Source organism: Macaca thibetana, chromosome 9, assembly GCF_024542745.1.
Source record: "Macaca thibetana thibetana isolate TM-01 chromosome 9, ASM2454274v1, whole genome shotgun sequence".
NCBI lineage: Eukaryota > Metazoa > Chordata > Mammalia > Primates > Cercopithecidae > Macaca > Macaca thibetana.
The window spans coordinates 15,818,144-15,846,043 of NC_065586.1; the positions used below are offsets into that span (position 1 = coordinate 15,818,144).

The following is a 27,900-nucleotide window of genomic DNA, read 5'->3' on the forward strand; positions in this document are numbered from 1 at the left end:
TGAAATAGTGATTGTCTTAATCCTTCAACGAAGACCCCTAGAGCCATTTATTTGGATAAATGTACACTGGAGAAAGGACAAGACCCAGCTGTCTTGCCAGCTGTTGGATACAGATCCAAGTTGGAACTGATATCCAAGGACCCTAAGTGGTATCATTTCCCCACACAGCCCCCATCCCATGCCCCAGACATGTATATACAGGGGAAAGGAAATCGATGAAGTCCTGGCCCAGGTCTGTTTCACTCTGAGTCCACTGGGTTCACTTAAATTACAGTCAGTGTATTTATCAAGTTGCTGTGTTTTAAATCTTTCACTCTTGCTATTTGTTTCCTATCTGTCTGGTATTTGTTTTTTTCCTCCCTCTTTTTCCTGCCTTCTTTTGGAACAAATGAGTGTTTTTCAGAATTCCATTTTATCTCCTTTCTTGGCTTTATCTTTTAGTGGCTGTTCTAGGTTTGCTATACATCTATTTTATTTTATTTTACGTGGAGTCTCACTCTGTTGCCCAGGCTGGAGTACAGTGGCCCAATCTTGGCTCACTGCAACCTCTGCCTCCCAGGTTCAAGAGATTCTCCTGCCTCAGACTCCTGAGTAACTGGGATTACAGGCGCCCACCACCACGCCCGGCTACCATTTGTATTTTTAGTGAGATGGGGTTTCACCATGTTGGCCAGGCTGGTCTCGAACTCCTGACCTCTGGTGATCCATCCACCTCAGACTCCCAAAGTGCTGGGATTACAGGCATGAACCACCACGCCTGGCCGGTTTACTATATACCTTGAATAAATTACAATCTACCTTCACCACTTCATATAGAGTACACGAATCTCACAATGTTGTACTTATATTTCATCTTTGCTGTTCTTTGGGCTATTATCGCCAGTCCTTTTACTTCTATGTATGTGATAAACCCTGCAACCTTTAATAAGTGTGGGTGATGGGTGCCTCAGTCCCAGCTCCCTTAAGTAGGTACAAGGCCTTGTTTCCTGCTCCCTAGAAGTGTCTCAAAATACATGATCCATAAATTTCAGCTTCAGCTACCATTCAGGTTTCAGCTTTCTAAACACCCTATTGTTTTTCCTAAGAATTTTTCCTATTCTTGGATGCTTAGCTCTTCATTTAAAGAGGACTCATCTATCTATCTATCTATCTATCTATCTATCTATCTATCTATCTATCTATCTATCTCTATCTATCTATCTATCTTTTTTTCTTTCTCTCTCTCTCTCTCTTGTTTTTTTTTTAATGGAGTTTTGTTCTTGTTGCCCAGGCTGGATTGCAATAGCGCAATCTCAGCTTACAGCAACCTCTTCCTCCCGGGTTCAAGGGATTCTCCTGCCTCAGCCTCCTGAGCAGCTGGGATTACAGGCATATGCCACCACACCCGACCATTTTTTTTTTTTTGTATTTTTAGTAGAGATGGGGTTTCTCCATGTTGGTCAGGCTGGTCTGAAACTCCCGACCTCAGGTGATCCGCCCACATTGGTCTCCCAAAGTGCTGGGATTACAGGTGTATTTCATTTCTAGGTAGTTTGGGATTTTTCAGGATATATGGTCTGCCGTATTTCTGGAAATACAAGTATGACTAATATAACAACAAAAAATGTTGATTTTACAGTTACATACATACATGTTGCTAGGGTTTGGATGTTTAGCCTTTCTAAACCTCATGTTGAAATTTACCCCGAATGTTGGAGGTGGGGCCTGTTGGGAGGTGTTTGGGCCATGAGGGAGGATCCCTCATGAACAGATTAATGCCCTTCCTTTGGAGTTAGTGATGCTCACTTTATTAGTTCCCAAGAGAGCTGGTTGTGAAAAAGCTCCTGGCAGTTCCCCACTTTCCCTTTTGCTTCTTCTGTTGCCATGTGATCTCTGCGCATATCAGCTCCCATCACCTTCTGCCATGAGTGGAGTCAGCCTGAGGCCCTCACCAGATGCAGATGTCCAATCCTGGACTTTCCAACCATCAGAACCATAAGCCAAATAAGCCTTCTTTTCTTTTTAAATTACCCAGTCTCAATCCGTTATAGCAACACAAAGCAGATTAGGGCACATGTATAAATATTATAAACTTTGCATTTGTTACTGAGGATATACATTCTCTTAAGTGGTGCCTTTGAACATTTATCATAATCAATGGTGTATTTGGCCACAAATATGTTTCTCAGTAAATGTGTAAAGTCTGCAGAACACATTCTTTAATCACAAAGCCATCACATTGATATTAATAACAAAAGGTCAATAATAAAAATTAACTACTTGGAAACATGTAAAATATTTTCTTGTATGACTTCTGGGCCAAAGTAAAACTATTTACTTCACAAAATATTAGAAATTCATGGCCTCATTGTTTATTGTTAAGCAACAAGTCATAGATATAAGTTAACTAAAGTACCATTCAATGAAAACTAATGAAGGAATATTAAAATATACCGAAGAACTATAAGAGAAAGGTATAGCAGAAATAGAGAAAAAAGGAGAAAATAATAAACCAAAAGCAGTGAATAGAGAAGTTTATTTTTGAAACAACACATAAAGCATATGAGAGGAACTCTGATTAGATTAATAATCATAGAAGAAATGCAAAGATTACATTAGAGGAGTGGTCCCCCAAACATATTAGACCCAGGAATGTATAAGCAAGGCCTGTGAAATGTTCTAGACACACAAACTGTGCTATCTACCTTAGCTAAAATGTTTTGCTTAAAGTAAAAAACAAACAATAAACTTATAAGCTTAAAGAACTAAGGCACTTTATTGGTTCATTTCACTGCATCCTTTAAAGATATATCATGAAGAATTTACTGTGAAATCACATGATGACAAGCATTAAATTTTTAAAACATGAGGGGGAATAGATAAAACAATTGGGGAGGGACCTCCTCTTTTGGCTTTGGAGCCTCCCCCCTCCCCGACATCCACCCCGTCTCTGTATGAGGGAGCTTCTTCTTTCTGCCTTCTCTTGTCTTTCTTGCCTATTAAACTCTCTGCTTCTTAAAAGCACACATATACACAAACTGTGAAGAATTTGGTCGTTTTTGAAGTTAGGACCAAATGATGGATTCACTGTATTTCAGTTTACTTTTCCATAGGCTTGAAAATTTCCATAATAAAAAAGTTAAAAAAAACCCCCCACAAAACCACATGGTTAAGAATAGAGAGAAGGGTAGTTACTATCACCAGAGAACGGGTGAATAATAGAACAGACCTCCTCTACACAGTTAACTGTTATTAGACAGTAATAGGAAATTACATTTTGAATTCTTTTTCTATAGCAAGTATATTCATACTATAAGTACTAGAAAAACATGTAGAAAAATAAAAATGATAAACAAGTAGTACTTATGAATATAGATCTTAAGGTTTTCAAAGAGGAATTAAAACATATAATGCCATCATAACCAAATTAAATTTTTTCTAGGATTTTAAGGATGGTGCAATATCAGAAAATCTATTAATATAATTTATCTCATCAATAGGTCAAAGGAGAAAAAATCAGCTGTAGAGATGCTGAAGTGGCATTTGAGCAAAGTCAACTTCCAATTTGCACAGGACCTCCCAGGAAGCTGTGAACGGCAAGTTACTTTGGTAGTATAAACAGGGTGTTTCAGAATCCAATTGCCGAACATCGACTTAACAGAAAAACACTACATGCTTTTTCCACTGAAGTTTGGAACAAGACATAGGATGCCTACTATCTATGTTGGTTTTTTTCTTTATTGACTATTGTTTTGGAAATTCTAGTCAATATAATCAGACAAAGAAAAAGGAGGAAGGAAGAAGAAAGGAAAAACAGTTTTAAATAATACTACAGAGATGATCAAATGATTCCCTTCCTGGAAAAACTAAGAGAACCAATTGGCTGGTTATGTAATCTTGGAATGCAAGAGGAATTTCTAAGTGTATTCTCAGATGCAGAAATGTAGAAGGTTAAGATTGCTATATGATAAATTAAGAAAAATTTAAAACAAAATGGTCATAAACCCACCAGACAGAAAAATGAAAGTCAAATAACAAACTAGGGAAATGTATGTGTAGCACATATGCTAAAATGGGACTGATATTTATATTCAAAATTTCTTTTAATATATTTAAAATATTAAAAATTTGTCAGTATTCTTCATCTTTCATCTCCTCTCTAATTCCATGATCCAGATCTATCTCAGAACTCCTTACTTTTAATATATTTAAAAGATCTCTTACAAATCAAAGAGGCAAAACCATATACCTTTTTAGAAATGAGTTAAGATTGGGAGGCTGAGGCGGGCCGATTATGAGGTCAGGAGTTCGAGACCAGCCTGGCCAATATGGTGAAACCCCGTCTCTACTAAAGAAACAAAAAAATTAGCTGGGCGCGGTGGTGGGCACCTGTAATCCCAGCTACTTGGGAGGCTGAGGCAGAAGAATCGCTTAAGCCTGGGAGGTGGAGGTTGCAGTGACCTGAGACTGCACCACTGCATTCCAGCCTGGATGATAGGGTGAGACTCCAGGAACACTTTTACACTGTTGGTGGGATTGTAAACTAGTTCAACCATTATGGAAAAGAGTATGGCGATTCCTCAAAGATCTAGAACTAGATGTACCATATGACCCAGCCATCCCATTACTGGGTATATACCCAAAGGATTATAAATCATGCTGCTATAAAGACACATGCACACGTATGTTTATTGCAGCACTATTCACAATAGCAAAGACTTGGAATCAACCCCAATGTCCATCAGTGACAGACTGGATTAAGAAAATGTGGCACATATACACCATGGAATACTATCAGCCATAAAAAAGGATGAGTTTGTGTCCTTTGTAGGGACATGGATGCAGCTGGAAACCATCATTCTTAGCAAACTATCACAAGAACAGAAAACCAAACACCGCATGTTCTCACTCATAGGTGGGAACTGAACAATGAGATCACTTGGACTCAGGAAGGGGGACATCACACACCGGGGCCGATCATGGGGAGGGGGGAGGGGGGAGGGGGGGGGGGGGGGGGGGGGAGGGATTGCATTGGGAGTTATACCTGATGTAAATGACGAGTTGATGGGTGCTGACGAGTTGATGGGTGCAGCACAGCAACATGGCACAAGTATACATATGTAACAAACCTGCACGTCATGCACATGTACCCTAGAACTTAAAGTATAATAATAATAAAAAAAATTAAAAAAAAAGAGTTAAGAATAGAATGTATAGAATGTAAAAGTATAATTAACAAAGAAAGAAAAAGACCTACATGCGAATAAATATTGTACTGCTCTAGTGATCAAAGGGCTGTACCTTAAAACAGGATGCATGTCTCACCTCCTATTTAACTAGTCAATACTTATAGCTAGTTTTGATGAATTGTTACATATTTATAAAATAATTTGTCAACATGTCTCAAAAGTCTTAAAAGAAATACTCACTCTTTGATCCAGCATGTATGCTACTATAAATTTATCCTAAAGAAACTATGCAGATGTGTGTGTGAAGATTAATTAAAGCAAAACATGTACAAAATAGGGATTAATTAAATAAGTTATGGGGCATTTTCAGTGCAAAATGATGCAGTAATTAATGTAGAAGAGGTAAATCTATATTTATTAATATGACAAAGATTCCTGCGATATTACTGAATGAGAAAAGACAGGTTACCCAACATCTGTGTGTGTGTGTGTGTGTGTGTGTGGTTGCCAAAAAAAAAAGATGCTAACTTGAATAGTCAAAACAAATAAAAAGGGAATTTATTTTAACAAAAAAGAGATCTCAAGGATCCCAAGGCTACTTCTTATGAGAAATGTCCCAAGAAAAGTCTCACCCATGTATTACACGTATTAAAAAATTGTCAGTATTCTTCATCTTTCATCTCTCTCTCTTTTAATTCCATGATCCATGATGGGTTATGTCTATCCCAGGAGTCCTAACTTTATGCATTACAGTCCAGCTATATCTAGAAAATGCTAGGCATTCTGTAAATTCCAGTTTCAAATTTCTGGAGAGACTTGGACCAATAATATATACATATATGAGGTCTATCCTTAGTGTATGAAGTATGGCCAGAGAAATAGATTATGTCATTTCAAGTGTGGCTGCCAGGAATAGGTTTGTGGAGTCGATGATGTTACTGGAATAAAGGGAATGCGGTACAAATGCAACAGGTGTCATAAAAATGAGGAAACATACTCATTTAAGTTGAATCACCTATGGGTCTTCATTCAATAATTAGAAGTATGACATCTTCCCAAAATTTGAAAAGCAATGTAAATTTAAATGGCATACATTTCTTAAACTTGCTTCTGTTCTCTCAGCCTCTGTCTCTGTCTCTCTCTCCTCTACTCAAAGCTTTATCCCATCTCTCCAGATCACCTAAAGTTTCACACCACAGTCTTTACTGGGCTGGTCTTTTCTCTTTTCCTTCCATATTCCAGATCTATTTTATTATGCTATGCTCTTTTCTATGTAGCTTATTCAAGCCAGCCTTGCTTCCTCTTGTATCTCCCCATCCCCTACAACCTCATTCTGGACAGTAAACACCAAGGCACTCTGCTGTCAGCCATGGGATTCCCAGCCAGCACAGAACTAACAATGCTGTATTTTTCCTAATCACATACAATTCACTTACATGCATGGAAAAAAGGCTGAAAGATATAAAGTCTTAATACCATTTATTACCAGAAGGTGAAATTATGGATGATTTTTAAAGGTGTTACACTTTCTCATTTTGTATTAGTTGTAAATAAAGAAGTAAAGATGCATGATATGGAAAATAAACATATAGTTACTTACCTTGTGCCAAAGATTCTCATGAATATTGCTAAAATATTTTTATCTTATCACTTTTATCCCAAGCATATTAAAGCCTCCAAATCAAATACTTCATTTTCTATAATGCCTTAGCAAAACACTTTACATATAGTACTAATACATTTTTTAATGAATAACTAAATATACAAATAAAGTAAAATTAATTTTGTAGTTTCAACAACTATCAGAACAGAAAAATATATAAAATCATGTAACCAAGGCTAATATTTTTCCAAATCATAAAAAGACCCAGTGTAGCCATTATACCAAATTGCTTCCTACCAAGAAGTGACTGCATCATTTTGCAACATGTTGACCAAAATTAATATCCTTTGCTCAGCAGGAGTTGAATAAATATTTAACAAAATCCATTAAGTTATTATATGATGATCTATTCTATACTTTGTACTACATATGTACACTATGTATATACACTATAATAGTATACACTGATATACTATATGTAGATAGTATATTTGTATATATAGTTAGTATATGTGTATACTATCTATTTATAGTATATATGTATATACTGTAGTACTGTATATACTGTAGTACATGTATACTATATATACACATATGTGTATACTAGAGATAGTATATACTATACATAATATGTATGTGTATGTATACTACATATAGTGTACATAGATAGTATACATATATGTGTATACTCTATTATATATAGCATATGTATATACATGTATGCTATAGTACTATATAGTACTATATGTGTATATGTGTAGTGTACACTACATATATAGTACACATAGTACACTACATATATAGTACACATACACATATAGTACATATACATATATAGTATATATGTACCATAGTATGCACAGTACTATAGTGATGTAATGTCCTGAGCTAGAAGCTATCTACTTATTGTGGAGTTTTGTTGTTACTTATTGCTAAAAGCCAATTTTCTTATTTTGTTTTAGCCTTTAATTTCAATCAACTTAATCTTGTGAGAAACCCTGCAGGACTTGAGACTTGAGAATTTCCCATTGTGGGAACATATACACCATGGACTACCAGGCAGCCAGAAAAAGAATAAAATCATGTCCTTTGCAGCACCACGGATGCAGCAATATCCTAAGTGAATTAACGCAGGAATGGAAAATCTAGTAACACATATTTTCACTTATAAGGGGGAGCAAGACATTGAGTACATATGAACATAAAAATGGGAATAATAGACACTAGGAACTATAAGAGTGGGGACAGAGGGAAGCAAGGTTTGAAAAACTACCTGGCAGGAGGCAGTGGCTCATGCCTGTAATCCCAGTACTTCGGGAGGCCGAGGTGGGCAGATCATCTGAGGTCAGGAGTTCGAGACCAATCTGGCCAACATGGTGAAATCCCTTCTCTACTAAAAATACAAAAATTACCTGGGCATGGTGGCGGGTGTCTGTAGTCCCAGCTACTCTGGAGGCTAAGGCAGGAGAATTGCCTGAACTCAGGAGGCGGAGGTTACAGTGAGCTGGGACTGTGTCACTGTACCCCAGCCTGGGCAACAGAGCGAGACTCTGTCTCAAAAAAGAAAAAAAAAAAAAAGAAAAAAGAAAACCTATCTATTAGGTACTATGCTTACTTCCTGGGTGATGGGATAATTCGTACCCCAAACCTCAGGATCACACAATACGCCTATGTAACAAATTTGCACATGTACCCCCTGAATCTAAACTAAAAGTTGGAAAAAAAAGAGTTACTCACTGTGGTATTTGTATGTCATTGTCCCTGGCAGCTGTCCTTCCCCACCTTGCCTTCACTTGAATTTATCCAGTGACTATTTCTCTTCACTTTTCTTGGTGAAACCAAGCTGCCCAAGTAATGGCTGCTAAGATGCAAGAATAATTTGCACTTGCTGACTTTGGTGATGCTCTCTTGCCAGAACTTATGAAACATTCCACTCTCCTTTCCAAGAAGGAGCACCTCTTGGGAAACTTCTCCTACCAGACATTGCTGAATAGAGGATTAGGCTGACAGTGTTCTGGTAGATTTTTCTTCCAAAATATGAATAATGATTAATAATATTAGGGGAATAAAGTTAAAATAGAACATTGTTAAAAAGTTTGTCAATGCAGCAAGGATTCTGATTTCAGGGGTTGAGTGTTAGGTTAGTAGAGTGTGGTTCAGTGTGGCAATTATATTGTTAGTTTCAATATGTCTATACCTCATGCAAAATGTAAGACTAGATACCTACCAGCAAAAAAATGACCCACAACCTATCTATCTCCCACAGCTGTTGGTACCAACCGTGGCATCTACCTACCAATCAGCAGAACTCCAGTCAAAAGACAGGTGTTCTAGTCTGCCCCAAACATTCATGCATTTGGATCCTGTTAATAGACTAAATGAATTGAATATTATTTTTGAAGCCTATTATTTAATTTTCCAAAGATACAGAAAGCATCTATTTTTTAATAGTCAATATCTTGACTGATATTCAAATGAAGACTTAAGAATCCTTACATATATTGAGAAAAATGATCTAATTACTGTATTTTTGTAAGATAAGGAGAGGTTGACTTTTCCACCTGTGAAATTTCACAAGGCTCTTTTCCTATAGAATTTTGCCTGCCCTGCTTTGTAGATGCCAACCGCCTGGGAATTATTCTTGAAATTGGACAAGACATCCCTTAAATTACAGAAAATTTATTGTCTACTATTATATCAGAAAGTAACATATTCTTAGTACTATTCAGTGGAATTTAGGTTTTTAGGAAATTTTGCTAACCCTAAGAATGGCAAAATAATAGATTCTTCCATAACTCTACAAAACCACAGGAACAGGTGCTGTGACTATGACCTCACATTATACAACTGGACTCTTCATTGAGTCGTTGGAGTTACAGAAAATGAAAGGCAATTAACTGAAATATTTCAATTTGTCAAATATTTTCTTAACATTTCTGCTTTGAGGGCTACAGAAGTAACGGAAAGTCTTTGTCTTGGAGGATTTGTAGTTCATAAAGGGATGTGTTGGGGGAGTTAGAATACGGTGAACTATGTTGTTTTGATAATGGTGATTAAAAAGACAATTGAATAAATAACTTGAATATGAAGAAGAATGGGCTAAAGGCTCTAAATACGGTTGATTCCTTGCGGGAAGAAGTTATAACATACAGTTGTGTCGCAGGACAGGTGAGCCCCCAAAATGGGGCTTAGCTCAAGTTTTTGGCCTTGCTCAGGAAGGAATTCAAGAGTGAGCCGGTGGTAGAAGAAAACAGCTTTACTGAGGTGTCAGCAGTGTTCCAGTTCCGTGACTGACCCTGTGGAGCCGGGCTACTCCATAGGCAGAGTGCAGAGAGTAGCAGCCCTAGGGGCAGTTTGGCAGTCATATTAATACCCACTTCATGCTAATGAAATGGTGAGTTGTTCAGGAAATAGCTAGACAATAGGCAGTAACTTTTGGGTGTTGCCATGGCGATGGTAAACTGTCATGGTGCTGGTAGGTGTGTCTTATGGAAAGGTGCTTTTGGTGCCTCTTCCAGGTTGTGGCCAGTCTTCAGTCTGGTCCAGAGTCAAGCGCCACCTACCTTCTACCTCAGTTGGGAAGATCACTAAAGCTTCCATGGTTGCAATGCGTGGGTTGGGGGTTGATATTTGAAGGTTTCCAAGGATATAAACTCCCAACACCCTATGGTTATAATAGAATTTGACAAGGCGCTTCATTCGACATTGTATTTCCTGTGCAGGGTATCCTGCCTCAACATAGTAGGTGTTCAGAAGCATTTTTTTTTTTTATTGAATAAAACAAAATTCTTTTTGAGAAATTTAGATATTTCAGAAGTTAATTTATAGAAGCCCTAAAACTTCCCATTACCTTATCGTGGTATGGATTTTTAAAATAATATATTTAGGGGAGATGACATTATGTTCCTTTAAATATTACCATTTTGATTTTTGAGCCTTCCTGTTTAAAAATGTTGACCTGTCTTCTTGGTAGTCAGGAATCTTGAAAGCTCAGGCTTCTCCATTTTATGACCTCATAGATTTTTGCCAGAAAATGCTACTCTGGGAGGAAAGTAGTGGAGCTGAAACTTCAAATAGAATCTCATGAGTCATACACATGTCTGCTAACAGGAGGGAGAACAGGATGGACGCACGAGTAGGGACAGTCATGCAAAGGGAGTTACTTGATTTTTTTTCTTCTCCTCTTAATCAGGAAATAGTCGTTCCTCCTCCACGTTTATTATTTCTTTAAACAATATATTCCTCTGACAAGAAGTTAATGATGAGTCACTTCTAGGAGGCAGAAATTTGATTTTCTAAATACTTAGTTCTTGTAGTTAGCAGAGATCCAACATTAACATTTAAAAATTATTCTGTTTCTGTAACTTGGATACTCTTTAAACTAACAGGACTATGTATGTGGAATGGTGTACACCTGCGTGATAATTCATGTCAACCATGCACTTACTAGAAAATCTCAAATGCTTCCCTACATAAATCAGTTCTGAGACCCAAGAAGCCAACTCATTAAAATTTACTTGAGATTCCTGTAACCTTTTCTCAGGAAGCAACAGCAGGTAAAAAATGTGCAGCTTAAAAAAAAATGTGCACAAAACTTCAATTCTAGTCTATAAAAAAATCTTTTTTTGTGGGTAGTTGAAAAGCCTGGCAGAGGGTGGGTGGGAAAGTCATGAAAGTTTGGAAGGATGACATAGTAGATTATGGCAAATTAGAAATTTGTCACAGAATATTGATGGAGGAGATGCCGGGCTGAGTCAGATTTTCTCAGTGCTGAGGTGATGGTCGATTACAAATTAGGTTCCTTTGAAAATTGCACTAATATTTTGGGCCACTAGGTCATTAGAATTTGCTTCTCCCCAAAGCAGTAACGATAATAGTGACTCAGTCTGCATATGTTGAAGCTGGTATTATATTATTTATTGCTAGGGACATTGTCAATGTCTGGATGACTGCTGTTTGCAGGAATCTCATGCCATTCCCTTGCTTGATAACTACCAAGGGCTCTCTATCAACTACAGAATACAACCAAATCCCTTAGCATGATGTGCAAGGCCCTCTGCCATCTGAGAAGCTGCTTAGATTTTATTGTCTCATGCTAGTACCCATCTAGGTCCCAGGTCAAGTTTCAGATCCATCTCCTATATATTCAAGAGTTCTCCATTCTTGCACTCACCACAGTAAACCCATATTATAAGTCAATCTCCTTGGGGGCAGGGACTATGGTTTATTAATCTTTGTAGTAATAGCATCTGGTACATGGAGTGCTATAGATGTTTGTTAAATTAATAAGCATATGTTCTATCTTATTCTTTTTTTTTGAGATGGAGTTTCGCTCTTGTTGCCCGGGCTGGCACGGTCCCAGCTCACCACAATCTCTGCCTCCCAGGTTCAAACAATCCTCCTGCCTCAGCCTCCCAAGTAGCTGGGATTACAGGCATGTGCCACCACGCCAGGCTAATTTTTGTATTTTTGGTAGAGACATGGTTTCTCCATGTTGGTCAGGCTGGTCTCGAACTCCCGACCTCAGGTGATCCACCTGCCTCAGCCTCACATAGTGCGGAGATTACAGGCGTGAGCCACTGCACCTGGCCATGTTCTATCTTCTTTTAATATGTAGCATAACTACCAACTAAGTAACACACTTGGCATGCAGTAGGCAGAATTCTATAGAAGTCCCCGATAGCCCTCACCTTTGTGTAATTCTATTCCATTTCAGTGCAGTGGAAACTTTGCATATGAGGAGATACCACACCCATGACTACAGACTATATTATATTATGTGGCAAAAAAGGAGATAATCTAATTACATGAAACCCTTTAAAAGCCAACTTCTAATGTACTGGTGAAAGGAATCAGAGATCCAAAGCTTGGGATGGGATTTGATGCATCTTTGCTGGTTTCGAAGATGAATGGGACCACTCCCAGCTTCTAGAGGCAAAGGAATGCAGGTGGTCTCCAGGAGCTAAGAGTGGCTCCCTGCTGATAGCCAGCAAGGAAACGGGGACAATCTGGATGAGTTTAGATGTGGATTCTTCCATATCCTCCAAATAACAGACTAACCTGCTGATACCCTGGTTTCAGTACTGGGACACCCGATGAAAATAATCCAGCCATGAATGAGTCATGTCATCCTAGAGTTCTTACTTACCTGGCTGTGATATAACAAATTAATATTGCTCAAAGCCACAATGTTTGTAGCAATTTGCTTTGTAGCAATGAACAACTGGTATACCTAGTATGCAACTTCATCAGATAAATTGTGTGTGCGTGTGTATGTGTGTGTGTGTTTTTGTTTAATTAATAGATAATAGGTGCCCTCACATCAAATTGATGCTTGCTAATTAAATCAGAGTACTTAGTCTAAGGTGATTTGTTCATTTCAAATAATGTAACAAACTGTTATTGGGTATCTGCCATGTCTCCTGTATTACGCTGTGTCCTGGCTGAAATTCAATCCTGAATATAATATATACAAAATACCTTGATGTTCTGGATCACAATGGCTGAGACATAATTGCAGACACAAATTTTATGTCAAATAAGTGAATGTAATAGTCTTAGAGTTTGAATATTTAGGGGGTTTCTGCTATAACAACTACATTTATTTTCTAATAAATATTCTAATTTTATGTTTGGTTCTTTGTCAAATATGCTTGACATTTTTGGATAATATCCTTTTTCACTGATGTATTTTTAAGTACTCTGCCCCAGAAGAATGTTTGCTAACGTGTATTTAGCTTTTCTAATGCTTTAGTGTTGGTGTTGTCATGTTAATTTGTCAGTCATATAGCTAGAAATGAAATTCTTAGGTTGTCTGGAATTGCTAAAGTAACTATATGTTATGTAAGGCATTCGTCTATTGAAGTAATATGTATACTTTAAATAATTGTACTTTTGCAGCCTAAAAACAAACAAATTCAAAATACTGATGTATACCCTCTTTAGTACCCTTAAACCAGAGATTGCAGACAGCAGTATAATGATGACTGTCCATGATTATGGTCAACTTTTCAAGTATTTATCAAGAGTTTTACATATGAAACAAAAGCCCAACATCTCTGATCATTAGAGAAATGCAAATCAAACCACAGTGAGATACTCATGCCAGTCAGAATCCCTATTATTAAAACGTCAAAACCAACAGATGCTGGTGAGGTTGTGGAAAGGAAAAAGGAACATTTTTACACCGTTGGTGGGAGTGTAAATTAGTTCAACCACTATGGAAGACAGTATGGCAATTCCTCAAAGACCTAGAGGCAGAAATACCATTTGACCCAGGAATCCCATTACTGGGTATATACCCTAAGGAATACAAATCATTCTGTTATAAAGATATATGCCCATGTATGTTCACTGCAGCACTATTCACAATAGCAAAGACATGGAATCAATCTAAATGCCCATCAATGATAGACCGGATAAAGAAAATGTGGTACATATACATCATTAAATACTATGCAGCCATGAAAAGGAATGAGATCATGTCCTTTTCAGGGACATGGATGGAGCTGGAAGCCATTATCCTCAGCAAACTAATGTAGGGATGGAAAAACAAACACCACATATTCTCACTCTTAAGTGGGGGTTGAACCATGAGAACACATGGACATATGGCAGGGAACAACACACACTGGGGCCTGTTGAGGGGTGGAGGGAGGAAGAGCATTAGGAAGAATAGCTGATGGATGCTGGGCTTAATACCTAGGTGACAGGATGATCTATGCAGCAAACCACCATGGCACATGTTTACCTATGTTAACAAACCTGCACAACCTGCACATGTACCCCTCAACTTAAAAGGTGAAGAAAAAAAAAAGAAAAACAGTTTTAGTGTATGCTGAATTATGACAGATCCCATTGCACATAGAGAAGACTAAAATAGGATATCTAAACATGGTAGCTGAGGAGCCAAGGACTACTCTAATATATACAGAGCTGGCCACAAAGTACGCTAGCCAGGAAACTGCTCTGTCTCAGTCTGCAGGGCATGCCAAATAACAGTAGAAAAATAACAAGACTGGGAAGATCCTATAAACAAATCATTTCTGAGGGTATGCACTATATGTGTTTGGAATGAATGTTTTTGATTAGCTTCTTGGGGATGAGGAAGAGGACGGTGAGACCCTTAGAGACACGCCATGCTGCAGGCCGTGTGTTGTACGGAGTGAAGTAGGAAGGTCTTGGAAACAGTAGGGTAGTGACTGAACTCTGTAGTCCCTGCCCTATGTGCTTCCTCATACCATGTGAATCTCTTCCGGATTAACAGGTAACTAACATGAACTAGAAAGGTACCAAATTATTAACCTTCCAGGGGGTCCTACACATGTATTGGCTCAGAAATTGACAAGAAAACAGTAAATACAACACGACATATAGGAGCAAGTCTAAAACATAATGAACATGAAGGATTTAGAGAGTTAAGACACGGTAGATGGTAGCTGCACAGTACAGTAGATGCCGAGACTTGAAGTAGACCCTGAAAAGAGAGGAGAAGTTACATTTTCCCGCAGGAGTGATTAGTATTTTTTTTTTTTTGCAGGGAGACCCATGGCAGAGCGGGGACCAATGAGGGGGAATCCTCACTGGAATCCAGGCTTTGGACAGGAATGTGAGCAGGTGAGTCAAGACCAGCTGGCGGAGAGATTAAATTCCTGCCAGAGAGAGATTTTAGAGTTGATCTAACAGACAATAGGGAGTGAGTTGCTTTTGTTAAACAGGTGATGCTAATTAATTGAGGGTACCCAGGAGTCAATCAGCAAGTTAGCAGCTGAAGAAGTTTAGTGTACTGAAGAGTATTTCCTTTGGAGAACTGCTCCCAAACTGGTCCAATAAGAACCACTCAGGCCCAATTGTTTCAACTGAAGATTGCTAAGCCGCTCTTGCAGCGCTCATTTCCATGGGTTTGGGATGAAAGCAGTATTTCTACAGGCTCATAGAGTAACTCTTATTTACACATAATTCTCTTATAGGTGGTTAGAAAATATATCTTATAACAGACTTAGTGTTTGCCATCTGGGGACTTTTGGTCAGATTAGACAGAAAAAAATTCCCTAATCTTGGTGAGGAAAGCAAGAACTTGAGTGAGCTTCATTTGAACAATCTAACATTTTCCATTTAATGGCTTTAAACGAATCCCCCAACTTTTGGAGTGTTTTGTATTATTAATTCGTTTCTGAATTGCGGTATTTATAAAAAAGCCTTGTGCAACTTAAAATTAGACATTCCACGAAATTGCCAATATTACTAAATGGTTTATAATTAATTATCCAGTCTGTCCAACCATTGCATTTTGGTATCAACGGAGGATTTTTCTCCTTCTGACCAGTAGAGGGGGCTATAACTCTTGATATGAATAGCTGTTTTTTCTAGACAGAAATTACATCACCGACCTGTACTGTTGTTGAACTATTGTACCCTTGAATTTATAATTAATATACTAGAAATATAATGTGGTGCATATTTTTCATACTTTATCACTTTAGACTTACATACATTATTTATGGTACCGCTTGTTTTATATCTCCCAGTATAAACTTCTTTGCCAGCCCAAACAGACCACAATTATTACGATAAATGTGGCTCTTTTCTTGCATCCAACATTACTTCTGCCTTCCCCCTTTTCTGGAACACCAGTGGTTACCATTTGTTTGAATATAACTTGCTTGCTTGAAACCCAGTTCAGCAACAACTCTTTAATAAATCCTTCTCTTATCTTCCACTTCTCAATTTGCATAGCGTGATTAAACTCCTATTTTATTGATGATGATCAATTGATTGAATGAAAGGGGGACTCACTCTGCCACCCAGGCTGGAGTGCAGTGGCGCGATCTCGGCTCACTGCAACTTCCACCTACTGGGTTCAAGCAATTCTCCTGCCTCAGCCTCCAGAGTAGTTGGGATTACAGGCATGTGCCACCACACCCAGCTAATTTTTCTATTTTTAGTAGAGATGGGATTTCACCATATTGGCCAGGCTGGTCTCGAACTCCTGACCTCAAGTAATCTGCTCACCTGGGCCTCCTAAAGTGCTGGATTACAGGTGTGAGCCACCACGCCTAGCCTAAGCTATTTTCTAGTGCTTAATACAACTGTTTATTTTATGTTTACTAAATACATCATGATTTTTATTATTCTCCTATTAGATCATATGTAAATTTCTAGAAAAAGTACAAAATGCCCTGTTAAGTTTGAATTTCAGATGAAGTAAATTTTTTTTTTTTTTTTGACACGGAGTCTCGCTCTGTTGCCCAGACTGGAGTGCAGTGGTGCGATTGCGGCTCCTTGCAAGCTCCAACTCCCGGGTTCATGCCACTAAATGTTTTTTAGTATAACTAAATCCCATAAAATATTTGAGACATGCTGACAATAAAAATTACTTATCCAGAATTCACATTAACTGAAAGTTTAGTATTTTTATTTGCTAAACCTGGCAACCTTAATTATAAACACTTTGGTTGTTGAGTCTTTGTCTTGTTCACATTCATGACCACAGAGCATAGTGTCAATTTATAGTAGCTGGTCAATAAATGAAAGGGTCAAGATGTTATATGTGGCCAAGTTATTGTAGAATGAACATTATTTCTTTGAATAACTGCTTTTAAATGATCTCCACTACTATTACATTAATGTGTTGACAGTGAATTATTATTCATTCTAAAAAAGAAATACTTGTAAGGAAAAACTTTGTGCTAAGTAGAAATTTAAGGATTTAAAAATAAACATTGGAGGGAACATTTGAAAGATATTTAAGTGTCTTAAAATATCTCTTTGAGTTGTTAAGAAACATGATGTGATTAAGAAAATTCTCTTGCCAAATGAATCCAAGAAAAAATGTATGATTTTAAAAGATGCATGATGTGTTGAATCAAGACATACATTATAAAAAGATGGTACCAGTAATATTCATTGTTTAGAATAATGAGTTTGTTCCCATACTTGGACTTGGAAGGGAAAGAAAAGGTGCTATACAATCGGGGTAGTACCCTGATTGAATAAATATATTTTGTATACTTAATCTAAAATATCTATAAGTCTAGCTACCTTAAACCAAATCTCGGGCATTTCTCCACAAGCCGCTTAGGCGTTGGGAAAGATTTAGAAAAGAACAAACCATTATAATTAACCTCTATCAACAGTTAAATTCTGCACAGTCTGTCAAACCTTCCTCTGACAGTTAGAAGTCTTACGTTGGGTGATCTTATGTCCAAGTTCCATCATGGTCAGCTTGACACGACACTGATATGTAGAAAGATGAAATTATATTGACATAGCCGATTTAAAGGAATAGCAGTCTAAAGCAGAGGATACACACACACGTGCACACACACACATATGTGTGCGCATGCACACACACCAGGACAATCACAGGCGACTGAAACTTGAACGCAATTTGAATCTCATTAGCAACAACGAAATACAATTTGAAACAGCGAGATACAATTCTTCACCTATTTGCTAAAATAAAAAAAAAAGATACTACTCAATACTGGCAGCACTTCACACACTGTTGGTGGGAGTAAAAATTGGTATATTCTTTCTAGAAAGTATCTTGGTTTTATATATATATACATACACGGATATATATATATATGTATATATATACTTTACCTAGTAAGAGCCTTTTTATAAATTCTCAGGAAAGAAACATACAGAAACTCATATAAAGGAATATGTGCAGATAATCTCATTACATTTGGAGGAAGGAGGGGATGTTCATCCTTGGTGGCAAGGTAGAGCAGCTCCCTTTGCTGGTCTGCTTCTTGGGGAACAGGCACTATTGGCCCAAGATTTGCTTTATCACATAGGACCTTTTATTTCTGGCCCTGTTATTGTCTCTTGTTGAGATCTCTCTCCCCCCGCCACCACCCTAATCCCCAGCCCCCTGCACAGAAGGCCTGATGAGGTCCTAGTATTTCGCAAAGGAGTAGAGTTGGAGGCCTTGCTCGGCTTTTATTCCTGTGGCCTGGAAAGACAGGCCTCTTTACGTCCACCTCTTTTCCAGGTACATTTCTGGAATTTGTCGTTTTCGTGTAAATATTTAAGTGTTTAATGAAAACAAGTGGCTGTATAGTTGGCTATTAATATTTATTAAATAATATTTCCTTATTGAGTTGAAGTGCTACCTTTAACTTATAATGAGATCCCCATTTGGGGAACATTTTCTACTCAATTTGTTCACTGATGTTTCTGTATATTCCCTCCATAGGCTTTTAAATTTTGTAAATACGTAAGGGTAACTTTTCTTATCATTCTACTTCTTCTTCTGGCTTTGTATCTGACGCTAGAATGAGTCAATGGGTTCAAGGTCAAATGATCCTGTTGTTCATATGGCTTTATCTGGTGTGAAGAAATGGAGTCACAAAAAGTCTGGGATTAAGTTCCTGTTCTCTGTGTTCCATAGCAGCCTCATTGCTTTGCTTTATTGAATCTCCTTATTACCTCTACACTACATTGTGTCTTCAGGCCAGGACATACCCATCCCTGATTCCTCTGTGCCTGGCTTAGAACTGGTACCTTGTCCAAGCTTCTTACTTTATGGGTGTCTTACTCAGTCTAGGCTGCTATAACAGAAAGCAATCAAGATAGATGTGAGCTTTAAAGATTAAGAACTACATCTCCATCTATTTAGATTGTTTGTTTGTTTGTTTTGAGTATGAGTCTCTCTCTGTCACCCAGGCTGGAGTGCAATGGTGCAATCTTTGACTCACTGCAACCTCTGCCTCCTGGGTTCAAGCAATTCCCCTGCCTCAACCTCCCAAGTAGCTGGTATTACAGGCACCTGCCACCATGCCCTGCTAGTTTCTGTATTTTTAGTAGAGATGTTTTTTCACCATATTGGCCAGGCTGGTCTCTTGGTCAGGCTGGTCTTGAACTCCTGACCTTGTGATCTGCCCGCCTTGGCCTCCCAAAGTGCTGGGATTACATGCCTGAGCCACCATGGCTAGCCCATCTCCATCTATTAATATGTTCATCTCTGCTGTGAATCTGGAGAAGCACAAAGGGCTGTGGATAAAGCAGACATTGGGATAGATTTTCCCAGTGATCAGGACTGCTTGCCGGTGCTTCTGATTATCCTTCCTCTGTTAGTGTGTTGTTCTAAGGAAGGCTGTAATTAAAGCTGTAGCCTTTCAAGTTAGAATTAATTTTTCTGGAATTTTATTTTGTTCTCTGGGAACAAGGTCCGCTCCATCCCTTGCCAGTCATATCATGTATGTATTATCTAACTTACAGACATTCACATTTGAAATACATTTTCAAGAAAAACCGTTAAAGTGACTGATCTTCCAATTTAAACAAAATTTGGGACAATGAATCCTACATTCAACTGACTTTTAGGATTCAGTATCTTTTCCCTGTGGCCTCCTGTTTTCTAAAAGTAAATCTTCAAAATAGTATTTTGCAATTTCATAGACCTTTTGGTATTTGAACCACTTTCAGTATGCTTCCGATATATTTAATTAATTCTTTCTACTTTATTACAATAGAATAATATATTTCCACATTATTCCTTATGGTCATTAAAAATTTTAAATATCAGGTATCTGGTTCTTATCTGTTCAAAATGAATCCAGATGTTCACGTACCGCATGGGTGCCAGATTTTTTTTTCCATCCTAGGCTTAACTTTGGAGAATAAATTTGGAACAATTCTGTGGGGACTGTTGGTCACAGATGGCTGAGTAATCATAAATCCTCAGGTGGAGATAGAGTCCTTCTGGATAGCAGTGTAGAAACTGATTTTCATAATTTAAAATACTCAACCCTGCATCATCCACGTAAACAAAAGGTGTCTCTTGTTTTTTTCTTTTTTAAAAAAGTGACATGTAATTAGCTTCTAACACCTTAATTTCATGTTTACTCTTAACTTTATTTTTTGGCGTCTCTTCCAGAAATTTGTTCCTTCCCTCCAGGTACAAAAGGGTTCAGTTTCTTTCAGTTAAAAAAAAAAATCCCTCTTCTTGCTGAAAACTTTTGCTTGTATCTCGAGTTGAGTTATAACACACTGTCTCTTCTCATCACCCTTGTCGCACAGCATTATAATAATCGGTGCATATATGTGAGCTCCTTCAAGGCAGCGATTGTCTCTTATCAATCGCTGCAACTCCACTGCTTAGCAGAGTGTCTGGTATATAACAGGTGCTAAGTGAAAAATGAAGGATGGTCTCTTAAGTCAGAGGTTTATACTGCATCACGCTTATTGTCCAGTAAAGGATAAAGGAAGGCTTTAGTAAGTTCTTTAGTCATTTTACTTAAAAATGTTTTAACTATTTATTTTATAAGCAAAAGGAAAGTTATACATTCTTGATTTGCAGAAGAATTTAACACAATTTCTAGGCGCTCTTTATTACATTTAAGAGCTTAAAACAGTTTTTTTTTCTGATGCTGTTAACTTTATCAATCAAGCCCAAGTAAAATCTGGTGGCACATTCGAGTTAGGATAATTCATGAAGGGGCAGTGGTGTTTTGTAAGGGGACTACGTAAAAGTGGTAGCCAGGGAGCTAAGACAAATTCTGAGATGGTGCAGTGCCTTGGGGCTGATATACCAGGCATGGCCAACCTTAGGACCAAAAGGAAGAGTGGAGATAATGGTATTGGAGATTGAAAGGAGAACATCGTGTGTTTTGAGAACTGTGACCTTCTGTGGAGGGACATGACCAGCCTGAGGCAACCAACTATACTTTCCTCTGTCCCTTTGATGGTCTGCTGGGACTCTCTATTTGCTATCCCAAAAGTAAGCCTGAGGGAAGGAGCACCTATTGGCCGTAGGGGTTGACCTTCCAAGCAAGAAACAAGATGGCGGAGGATGGAGAGTAGATTTCGAGGGGAATGACAGATCTGGGGCACAGTTATCACAGTTTATTATACTGAAGGTACTTTTTCTGTGGAATAGCCATCCTGCTGAAAGAAAGACACAAAACCAGAAAACAAATGTTCAATGTAGTAGGGTCTGCCTTTTTTTTTTTTCTTTTTTGAGTGCATTTAAAGCAATCCTGGCCTTCAGGAACTGCACTAGGTGGCAAGATATGATGAGCCCAAGAAAGCCTTCAATTGTATAATATTATCCCAAATGTGAGTTGTGTTCCATCAATGGCACTGCCTTTGGCCTCACCTTCATATGGAGTTCAAGACCACATTTGCACTAATGAGGTAGTTTATCCCATAAGAGAATGCATTTCTCAATGCACTAAAATGCTTTCCTTTTGCATCAGTCTTTTTAAAAAATAATGTAGAGAGATTTCTCCAACTGGATTCACTCTGTGTGGCCTGTGCGCAATTTGTTTTCTAAATGCTATATTATCTTCATCCACCGCCTTCAATTTAAATTTTAGTAAATGGTGCTTTAGTTCTCTGAAAATTCTCTTTATGCTCTATATTGGACTTAAGTAGATGCCAATTTTCACATATCTGGCTAAAAAGAATATTGATGTCTAAATAAATTTGAGAATAGAAGACTTTATACATATTGATTTTATCACATCACAGATATAAAGCATATATTTGATACTTACCTGAAACAGGCATCCTGATACAGCAAAGAAATGCCTTTAAAAATATGTATACATAGAATAAAAAAGTTTTCTTTTCAGACAAACAGGCCCAAGACGTTCAAACAGGAAAGCCAGTCCATTTAGGCGGCAGACTTGTCACTGAAACCATAGTTTGAAAATCACTAGGCCATGTACAAAAATAGCAGAGTTAAACTGCTGCATTATCACAAACATGATGTCTCATAATTGGACAATAAATATCTAAATTTGAAAAATCTAAAGCCCTTTGGAAAATATTAATTTAGTACAGCCAGCAAGTTAATCGACTTTTTTTTTTTTTTTTTTTTTGAGATGGGATCTTGCTGTATCACTTAGGCTGAGTGCAGCGGCATGATCGTAGCTCATTGCAGCCTGGAATTCCTGGACTCAAATGATCCTCCTGCATCGGCCTCCTAAGGAACTGGGACTACAGATGCACACTACCAGGCTTGCCTAATTTTTATTTTATTTATTTATTTTTTTTCAGAAATGGGCTCTCAATGTTACCCAGGCTAATCTTGAACTCCTGACCTCAAGGGATTCTCCCACCTCTGCCTCACAAAGAGGTAGGATTATAGGCCTGAGCCAACACACCCAGACTTAATGAACATGTTTGAAGTAAAACTTCCTGCAGTGCGAAGGCACTGCCAGGTGAGTAGCTTTTGACAGTGTTGGGCTACGTTTTATCACAGATAGGACTGACTCGTTTTCATTAAAAATCAACTCATTTAGGTAACAGCACACTTTGACTCAATACATCAATATTTCTGTATGTTTTTTAAAAATAAACAGAACGCCTAACCTTCTAACTAGTTATGAAAACATAAAAATATCTAAGATGAAACTTCTGCAAAGAGAACAAGGTTTGGAATTAAGACGGTCCCAACGGAACTGACTGCATTTAGAAAAAAGTCAGCATGGTACAATGAGACTCATTTATAAAGAGGAAATCTGAGATTGAACTCGTTATATTTTTCCATTGAATTGGAGGTGGTAGTTAATAGCTTAGGCTAGGGAGCCTGACCACCTGCATCTGCATCCCAGCTCAACTCTTTTAGGAGTCACAGGAGCTGGAGAAAATTATTTAGCACTTTTTTTTTTTTTTAAATGGAGTCTTGCTCTGTCCCCAGGCTGCAATTCTGCCTCAGCCTCCCGAGTAGCTGGGACTACAGGTGCATGCCACCACGCCTGGCTAATTTTTGTATTTTTAGTAGAGATGGGGTTTCACCATGTTGGCCAGGCTGGTCTTGAACTCCTGACCTCAAATGTTCTGCCCACCTCGGCATCCCAAAGTGCTGGAATTATAGGAGTCAGCCACCGCGCCTGGCCTGTTTAGCCTGTCTGTGCTTCAGTTTTCTTGTTTGTAAAATAGAGATTCTCATATAACTACTAAATGGGATTGCAGTGGGCCTTAAAATTACTGTATGTAAAATTCTTATAATAGTGCTTGGTATATAGTAGTGTCATGTAAGTATTAGCTATCATTATTAATTATTAAATTGAGTACCACTTTATTGACTGACAAGTGATTTTGTGTAGGTTACCTAGTCTCAGTACATTTCAATTTAATTGACATCAAAATATGCTAATGGGTGCCTCACCTAATTTTGAATGTTTTTGTGACTATGTATTTACTCAACAAACATTTATTGAGCCTCTACTCAATACCAGGCAATGTGATAAATATTGGGAAAAACATATTGAGTAAGAAAGACAGTCCCAGTTATCATGAAGCTACAGTCAAACAGGCAATGTTGACATTCTGGTGTGTAGAGCTCATGGTGATATAATTGGGTCTGAGAGTTGAATGACGCCCGATCTCCTATCTTATGAATGACTCCAGCTCCAAAACCATCCTTGTAAATATTGTATCTCTCCAAATTGTCAAGGATGTCCTGTCTTATTCTTCAAGTTCTAGCGAGCCCCTCAAAGTTTAAAACTCTAGGTCAATAATCCTGAATTGTATCCAGAGAATAAGATACACCATAGACACACCACCTAGAGAAGAGAGTGGGCAATGTGATATTCCATATGCCAATCCTGCCTTCTGCATCCCCGTCTGTGGCCATCGGTGATGACATGAAGCTTACAGTCAAGCGGCTTTCCTGTACCACCACCACCATGACTGTACCCTACCAAGGCCTTGTTGGGGTCCTACCTTCAGTGCTCAGAAACAGGACTTGAAGACAGAAGGTCTCCAGGTCCTTACCTCACTTCTCATTTTTCTTAAGATCCCCCCTAAGTCAATTAATTAAGGGCCATTTTTAATAAATGAAAACGCATTTTGTTGGATTGATTCATTCTTATTTTAGAATCTGTGTCTGTCAACATCAGTGGAGCTCCTCTGGGTCTCAATACGTTGTGTAACATTTCTGCTCATGTTCCTTCGTGTTTTCATGTCTCCTTTGGTGCTTAGCTACTGTTTAGTTTGTGCCGGTTGTTGCAATTGCAGAATTGTTTATAGAAATAATTTGAGGCCTAGGATGGTATCTTCCTCCTGAGAGGGCTTTACATGTGCCTTTTCCAGGCCCCTGAGAGCGGCAGCAACCTGGGATCATCTCAGACCAATTTCAGAGACTGCAGTGCTCTGAAGCTGGACTACATGCCCTAGGAGGGCCTGTTGGCTTCTGGGTCACAGTTACTTTGGGGACGTCAAAATTCGGGTTTCCACCCTAAGCAAACCCCTCCTCCCCAATGTGGGGGAGGGTCCCATACTTAATTCCCCTCAGCTTTATCCTATTAGCCTGTTACAGTTTTTCTATCCCTTCACTTCTCAGCCACTCTCTCTGCAATCAGTGTCACTTCTAGTGAAGAAGTGACCTTAAAACAAAGGAGGAGGAGGAGGAAGGGGGAAGGAAAGAAGAAATGGAAAAGAAAAGGTATATGAAACAAATTTTGAGTATTGAGGGAGTACAGGCTATTTAAAAAATAATAGTGCCAGGGAACCTGAATCAGAAAAAACTGCAAAAAAGGTTTGTGAATAAAAGAGACGGGTTGGGGTCTGTCTTGAAGTTCATTAAAAAATACTAAAAATCCTTCTCCTCTGTAACAAATTCATTGACCAAACTGTACAGAAAACATGTCTCCAATTTGCAGTTGACTGTACTATGAATTAACTAGGAATTCCTTTGTAAACATTGTAATGATGACAAAATGAACTGAGGAGAGGGGATGGGAAGGAAACAAGGGAATAGGATGGGATGGAAGATTGGGGAATTTTTGGTGAGACTGAGACTTTGCTATGGTCTGAATAAGTCCCTTCAACATTCATTTATTCCTAATTACCATTATGGTGATATTAAGAAGTGGAGCTCTTGGGAGCTGGTAAAATCATGAAGGCTCTACCCTAATGAGTGGGATTAATGCCTTCATTAAAGGGGTTGAAAAAGATGACTTTGCCCCCTTTGCTCATGTGAGAACACAGTGTTTGTCCCTTCCACTGTGGGAGGATGTGATAAGAAGTGCCATCTTTGAAGCAGACAGACCAACTCTCCCCAGAGACTCAATCTGTTGGAGCCTTGATCTTGGACTTTGCAGCCTCTGAACTGTGAGATATAGACTTCTATTATTTGTAAATTACCCAGTCTGTAGAACTTTTTAAAAAAAATAGCATCACAGACAATTGCAAACCCAGGTTTTTGGATCCAGAACCTGTGAAGCAACCAGTGTTCTGACTTCTATCACTAAAAGTTAACTGTAACTGTTCTAGAACTTACCATAAATGAAATAATAAAGTATCTATTCTTTTGTGTCCTCTTCTTTTGCTTATAATTGCTTTGAGATTCATCCATGTTGTTGCATATTTCAGTTCACTTTTTTCATTGCTGAATATTATTCCATGATACTAATATACCACACTTTGTTTCCCCATTCATCTTTGATAGGTTGTTTCTAGATTTTGGTTATTATGAATAAGGCTGCTCTGATCATTATTATTTTTGTGGTTAAATTTCTAGGAGTAAAGTTGCTGGAATATGGGTGGCCAAATATTTAACCTTATACAAAATTACCAAAGTGATTGTTCCACTTTACACCACCACTGACAATGTGTGATCATTCCAGTTGTTTTCATCGTCACATAGAGTGTTGCTGGTCTTTCAAATTTTAGCCATTCTGCTGAGTGTGTAGTAGTATCTCATTTTTTTTTAAATTTGTGTTTCCCCAATTAATCATGATTTTGAGAGCCTTCCATTTGCTTATTGGCTTTTAGTATAAGATTTTTTTTTTTTTGTGTGAAGTGTCTGTTCAAATCTTTCACCCCTTTAAAAAATTTGAGTTGTTCATGTCTTTATTTTCGATTTGAAGGAGTTCTTTAGGTGTTCTGGGTATGCATTCTTTTCTGGATATGTGCACTGAGAGTCAAGTCAAGCACTTCCAGTCAAGGACTTCTCCATTTAGTTTCAAGTTGACAGGTAAAAATCAATCATCACAGTAGGGTAATTCCTCCATCTTTGTTTTACTACATCAAGAATATCTTGACTATTCTAGGTGAGATGGCTGGCTGTGTTCCCACCCAAATCTCATCTTGAAATGTAGCTCTCACAATTCCCACGTGTTGTGGGAGGCATGTGAGGTAATTGAATTATGGGAGCGGGTCCTTCCTGTGCTACTCTCATGATAGTAAATAAATCTCATGAGATCTGATGGTTTTATAAAGGGGAGTTCCCCTGCAGAAGTTCTCCTCTCGTTTGCCACTCTGTGAGATGTGTCTTTCTCTTTCTGCCATGATTGTCAGGCCTCCCCAGCCATGTGGAACTGTGAGTCCATTAAACCTCTTTCTTTTGCAAATTGCCCACTCTTGGGTATGCCTTTATCAACCATGTGAAAATGGACTAATAGACTTGGTTCTTCGCACTTCAATATAAATTGTAGAATCAGCTTGTCAATTTCTTCAAAAAATCATGTGGGAATTTTTATTGGAATTGTGCTGAATCCAAAGATCAACTAGGGGAGAATAGGTGTCTAAACAGCATACACATACAATAAACTTGGCCTATCTTTCTATTATTTAGATCTTTCATTTCTATCACAAATAGAAAAATCTATATTCACAAGCAAAAGAATGACGTTGAACCCTTCAGCAATAGTTTTCTAGGAACACTGTTCGTAGAAATCTGGTATAGCGATCTGGTATGTCTTTTGTTAGATTAATTACTAGGTATTTGCTTTTTTAAATGCTATTGTAAATGGTATTCTATTTTTATGTTTCATTTTCCAATTATTTATTGTTCTTATATAGAGATGCAATTGATTTCGTATATTGATTTGGCATCCTGAATCCTTGCTGGATTCTCTTATGCACATAATCATGTTTTCTGCTAATAGTGACAATTTCATTCTTTACTTTCCAATATTTATGAAATTTTAAAATATTTATTCTGTTGTTCTTACTGCTATGGCTAGAACGTTTACTACATTGTTGTATAACACGGTAAAAATTGATAGTCTCGCTTTTCTCCTGATTGTAAGGGGCAGGGCTTAATATTTAACTATTGGTATAATTGTAGCAGCAGAAATTTTTTTAATCAATGAGGAGTGCTGACTTTTGCCAAATACTTTACTACATCTTTTGAGGTAATTACATAATATTTCTCATTCATTT

General features: G+C 38.0%; 1 long non-coding RNA gene across 1 annotated transcript; it reads left to right on the forward strand.

Annotated features, from left to right (window-relative positions):
* The first annotated feature begins 3,486 nt into the window (after positions 1–3,486).
* Positions 3,487–27,853, forward strand: LOC126962337 (uncharacterized). The gene is made up of 3 exons (XR_007728655.1): positions 3,487–3,579; positions 15,315–15,387; positions 22,786–27,853. It is a non-coding gene; the product is annotated as an uncharacterized LOC126962337 (long non-coding RNA).
* Positions 27,854–27,900: the final 47 nt, after the last annotated feature.